Source organism: Vulpes vulpes, chromosome X (assembly GCF_048418805.1).
Source record: "Vulpes vulpes isolate BD-2025 chromosome X, VulVul3, whole genome shotgun sequence".
Classification (NCBI taxonomy): domain Eukaryota; kingdom Metazoa; phylum Chordata; class Mammalia; order Carnivora; family Canidae; genus Vulpes; species Vulpes vulpes.
This window is the reverse complement of record NC_132796.1, coordinates 82,446,753-82,452,752: the sequence shown is the minus strand read 5'-3', so window position 1 is coordinate 82,452,752 and position 6,000 is coordinate 82,446,753. Positions and strand designations below refer to the sequence as shown.

Sequence of the window (6,000 nt, the reverse complement as noted above, 5' to 3'; positions counted from 1 at the left end):
CATCTATATGTAACACGTGAAACAACTATGGAAACCACCCTATTTTGGTTCATATTGTATGTTACTTAAAAGTCTACACAAATGAGGACTGAAATAATTCCTTAAATCTGAGTTCTAGGGGTGTGCTGGAACTGGCTTGTACCAGCTCATGAGAGTAGATTGTGTATATTATCTTCCTAACTCCACTTTTACTGACTTCAAGTTGGTAGTTTACAATTGGCCATGGTGAGAGTATAAGCAAATGCCACCAATCAGGGCTCTCTTGCTCCCCTGCCACCCAAGTCCAGTTATTAAATATTTATGAGCACACTACATCATTAATTCACACTATCAGTTCACCCCCTGAAGACAATCAGAAAATTCAAGAAAATAGTTGTCAGTTCTGATTTTCATAGAAAAACAAATACAAGTTTCATCTCTAGATTTTCAGTCTAAAAATGTAATCATAGCTTAGGCAAGGTGTACCTTCCATTTTCAACCTGCATGGGTGACAGGTCATGGGGCCTTTGTGGTTTTAAATTGGCAAGCACTTATATTCAAGCTCTCCAAAGCTCAAGGATAATGGTGCTCTAGAAATGCCTCTAGAAATAAATGGCCCTTTCTTATAGACTAGAAAAAAATACGAACCCCATAGTAAAAAGAAACTGTTTAAAAAAATCCAAAGTATCCACCAAATAAGCAGCTTTGACAAAAGAGCAAAAAATATCTTAAAGTATATGCTATGAGGTTTGTTTTGGGGTTAATGAAAATGTTCTAGAATTAAATTGTGGTGAGGGGTTGCACACACAACTTTGGGAATATACTAAAAAAACTGAATTCCACACTTTATCAATTTTTTTAGATTATTTATTTATTTATTCATGAGAGACACACAGAGACAGGCAGAAACATAGGCAAAAGGAGAAGCAGGATCCCTGCAGGGAGCCTGATGCAGCTGGCTCCCAGGACCTCGGGATCATGCCCTGAGCCAAAGGCAAATGCTCAATCACTGTGCCAGCCAGGCACCCCTGAATTCCACACTTTAAAAGGTGAATCTTATGGTATGTGACTTACGTCTCAATGAAGTCAGTAAAAAAGAAAAGTTAAGTATATTGGCAAACAACATAAACACAGATTCAAAGGATAGTTAACAGAAATACATTTTCACGAGTTTACTGAATATGCGGCTTATATTGATCTCTAGTGTGTTGTTAACTTCACAGATTCTAAAAATCTGGTGAGAATTGATTGGCACCTCAACAAAGATGAAAGCAAGTAGCATTTTTAAAAATTTCACTCCACTCCCTTTCCTTTTCAGCTTCTTTTTCCTAACAATTGACATAATGTCTCTATCAGTGTGGGCTTAAACCAGGGGTCAGCATCATTTTTTCATTTTTTTTTCTGTAAAGAGCCAGATAGTAAATATTCTAGGCTTTGTGGACCATGAGATCCCTGTCAAGAGTACCCAAATCTGCAATTGTAGCATGAAAATTGCCACAGATGATACATAAATGGATAAGTTGTGCTGTGTGCCAATAAAACTACAAAAACAGGCAGCCTATAGGATTTGGTGCATAGCACAGTCTCTGGTTTGCTTACCCCTTGTCTAGACTGCAAAATGTTGTGGGGATGTTGATTTTGCTTGAGAAATTCTATTACATAGAGCAATGTTTTGCAAACTAGATTTGGGGGTGGGATATATATCGGAATCATCTGTCACCATGTCATGTCTTTGCAGGATCTCTTATTCCACACTGATCAAAGGCAAAAAGTATTCCCTGGGTCCCTGACCAATACTCATTTTCCTATTATTAAAATATTATATACCATCCTATCCTCTAAATAAATTACAAGTAGTGTTTTCCTTTTCAGCGCTTCCCCCATGATTTTATGAAAGTAAGGCTGAGGAGCAAATTTTATTTTATCTTATTTAAAGATTTTTTTATTTATTCATTTGAGAGAGAGAGAGAGAGCAAATGCACAGCAAGGGGGAGGGGCAGAGGGAGAGGGAAAAGCAGGCTTCCCACTGAGCAGCCCAGATGCAGGGCTCTGTCCCAGGACCCTAGGATCATGACCTAAGCCTAAGGCAGATGCTTAACTGACTGAGCCACTCAGGTGCCCCTGAAGAGCACATTTTTAAATGAAAAATTACCTAGAGCCACAAGGTGCAAACAAGTTTCTTTTTTCCTGAAAGAATTATCAACTTAAACTAAAAACAGGAAACCAAACTTTACCCAATAAATTAGATCATTCTTTAGTATACATTTAAGTTTTCATATTATTCCACTTAAGGGAACTGGGAACATAGGGAAAAAAGGATAAAAAGAGCTAAGTAAAAATGATTTCCACTTGGAGTTGCAAATGATGATCAGTTCTCCAAATGGTAGGTGTAGTCATTAAGCAAAGGGCAGTTTTTTTTTTAATTAATTTTTATTGGTGTTCAATTTACCAACATACAGAAAAACACCCAGTGCTCATCCCGTCAAGTGTCCACCTCAGTGCCCGTCACCTATTCCCCTCCAACACCCGCCCTCCTCCCCTTCCACCACCCCTAGTTCGTTTCCAGAGAGTGGAATCAACTATTTCTCTTATGTTGAAATTTTCAGCCTTATCTCATACACAGTTATTATGTGTATGTTAATATTGAGTTATTTTTAATGACAGAAGGTCTAGCATTTCCCCTTATACAGCCCTATATCTGAAGCAGTGAGTCTTAAAGGGACACCAATGGGAGATTATAAAACTTAACTCGGGAGCTCACACTGCCAAAAATCTGACATTCCACCTACGAGGTTATCTGTCCCTCTCTCAGAAACTGCCCTAGTAAGCCATTATTACAGATGGGAATGTGGTTTATCAGTACGTTGGGGCAGGGAAAAAATGATTAAAAACTGCTGATGGAAAGCAGCAAGATAGACAAATGCATGCATGAATATAAGATTGTATCACTGATAAAAGACAGGATGCCGACTTGTATCCATAGTAGGCAGGAAAAATTTTAACTTTATTAAATAGTTGGGGTGCAATAAATCTGTCAAACTGCTAATTCATTTATTCTTCTATTTTGAATTATTGCCACAGAATGCTAGAAAACAGGCCTGATAACCTTCATAACATTCTAGGAAGGCAAGTAGGATGTTAGAGAAGTAAAGATACTTTGGATTAGTCTAGTCTGCTCTATTAAGTTAAACTGGTTACCATTCCTCCTTCCAACTCATTTTGTTTAGCAAAGTTCCCTATTCACAAGGCAGCTGGGAGTGGAAATGAGACACATATGCCAAAAACTAACACAAGGTAGGAGGTGATAAGTTTCCCAAAATAAATATGGAGTGCCAGGGACATTCACAGGTGGGAGAGATGACATCAGGTTGGAGCAAAGCACTAGGCAGAACTCTATCAAACTCTGGTTATCTTCCCAAGCACAAAAGCAGTCATTGGTGCTTTGGGATCAGTTAGACACTGGCTTTTGGTAGTGCTGTCTTTGTTAAAAAGGCATTATTTAGCTTTTTCAACGTGTGATTTTAAGTTTCCTAAATGTAAAGTTGTTACATCTTGGGGCCATAGATTCCGCTGTTGGAGTATTGGACAATGGAAGTCAGTAAGGGGGTCGGCGGGAGAGGTTATTCTGTCTTACTTTGTTCGGACATGTGTGTTCCGTCGTTTCCAGCAACGTAGGTCTGCCACCTAATATATATGGTAGAGATTATTTAGGGCTTTTGAGGAAAGTTAGGGAGAACCTCTATTCCTCGGCAGACCTATGGCTGAGTAATATGAGACAGATATGTATTTGCAGCACCCGAGTGCGTGCACACATGTACACACACACACACACACACACACACACACACCGACTTGGCAGCTGTGAGGATGGAAGTGGGGGACTCTGTGCCAGCTAAGCTACTTCAAGTGCCTGCAAGTCTGAGGCTGGATTTGAAGCCTCCAGCGTGTTTGGAGTTAATTCCCATTAGATTGGACTCCGCCCCTCTCTCCCAAAGGTAAAGCAAGGTTTTCAGGCATCACTGCAAAGAGCAGCTGGGATTCCCATCCCCTTCTGACAAGCTGTGAGAAGAAGTTGTTTCTCAGATCTGAGTCTGAAGAGAGGAGACAAGTCAATCAGCTTCCGTAGTCAGAAGGTAAATTTGCAACTTGGGCCAAATGCAATGGAAACAGCTGGCTTAGAGAATGCTTTTGCTCTCTCTGTGCTCAGCCCTTCTTCTCCCTTTCCTTTCTCAGGCTTCCTGTACTTTCATCTCACAGCTCAGAGAAGCTGTTTTCTTCCCAAAGAGGGTCTGGTGCATTTTTTACTCCTTCAGACCCTGTTGTTTGCACAGAGGGTAAGAGGAATCTGGGCTGGATTTCTATTTCATATTGACGTGGTTTGAGGACCTAAGGGTTAACTGCCAGCTGGTTTCCTCAAGAGAGTTAGTAACTTGAGGAGAGGAAGTGCATATCTCTGGGAGTGGAGGGAAGGACTTTGCTCTGACCTGTCTATAGAAGGAAGAGTGGATCTGGTTTGCTGGTGTGCTGGGCTGATCTCTTAGGCCTGCCTAAATTGGGATTTGGGGACCAAAAAGGGGTGATGGGGTTAAAGTGAAATGCAGATGTTAAAGTCAGTCAGGCTAGAAACAAAAGATTGTATTCACTCTGTAAATATTTATGAGTTCCTACTATGTGCCAAGCATGATGATTTAGAGAAAAAACTGAAATAGTTTGACTGTAAATCCATTCTCAAAAAGAACACTGGGCTGAGTGGTTCCATTTTGTGGTGGGAAACTAAACACAGAAAGAAGCCGAGGGCTAAGAAGTCACTGGAAGAGTGGCTGGAGGAAAGGGAGAGGAGAGGGGAGGGGTGTTCTACTTCTTGGGAGACTTCAAGTCTTCTCTATTACTTATGGAGGAATGGTATCTTTTCCAGTAGAGGGAAGAATAATGGGCACTTATACTGGTGTTAGGTGTACACCAGATTTTATATCACTTTAATTATGCTTAATCATCTCCATTTTATAGATAAAAACTGAAACTGAGAGATTTTCAGTGATCCTCTTAAGTTCATATAAGGGGAAGACCTCTGGACCCTATCTCAGATCTGATTCCAAAATCTGGACCCTTTTCACTAAAATGGTTTTTCTCAATCATTAGTTCTCATCAGAATCAATAGAGAATCTTTTAAAAATGCAAATATCATAAATTGTAATTCAGTGACTGTCTTCATCTGCATTTTAAAGCACTGAGGGTGATTCTTTTTTTTTTTATTTTTTTTATTTATTTATGATAGTCACAGAGAGATAGAGAGAGGCAGAGACACAGGCAGAGGGAGAAGCAGGCTCCATGCACTGGGAGCCCGATGTGGGACTCGATCCCGGGTCTCCAGGATCGCGCCCTGGGCCAAAGGCAGGCGCCAAACCGCTGCGCCACCCAGGGATCCCACTGAGGGTCATTCTAATGTAGAAGGGTTGGGTCCACCATTTTGAGAAATGCTTTTAATACACCACACTGCCTCTCATGTCTGCCGAAGTGGTTGGAGATGCATCCGGCTTACCTTCTTCGTATACTGGCCAGGTTCACTAAATGGAGGTGGTCAGCTGTGGTGGCATGCTATTCCCAGTTGAGGTTACAGGTAGAGGGTCTACTGGGCAACAGTAGTAGGGCTGGACCATGAGGTGTGGGGAGATGCAGTACCAGTTAGCTCACTGTTGATAGAGCTTAACCGTGTCTTGCCATAGCAAGCTGGTAGGAGTGATTTCTAACTAGTGGAGGGGACTCCTAACTGACCAACTGCTAACTGAAAGTGGTGGCATCTATCCAGCCAGAATAAGAAATGGGATGAAGAGCTCTAATTGGCACCTCAGTTTCCAAGGCAGAAGACAAATGGGGAGCTCAGTGAGCACCATTTTTTTTTTTTTTTTTTTTTTTTTTGCAGGGAAGGGAGAAGTTCATATGAAATTTAGGGAAATCATTCCAATTTCCACCTTTCCAACCACAAATTATGGAGAAAGAGAGTAGCCCAGGACCTGACATAGA

At 41.0% G+C, this 6,000-nt stretch overlaps 1 protein-coding gene across 3 annotated transcripts in view; it reads left to right on the top strand.

Annotated features, from left to right (window-relative positions):
• Positions 1-3,976: 3,976 nt before the first annotated feature.
• LHFPL1 (LHFPL tetraspan subfamily member 1) overlaps positions 3,977-6,000 on the top strand; it is a 255,441-nt gene continuing 253,417 nt past the window's right edge. For 2 of the 3 annotated variants that reach the window (XM_072743350.1, XM_025983890.2), the window contains exon 1: positions 3,977-4,112. The gene's annotated coding sequence lies outside the window, so the exon portion shown is untranslated. The remainder of the gene's footprint in view (positions 4,113-6,000) is intronic. The other variant, XM_025983891.2, reaches the window with a different exon arrangement.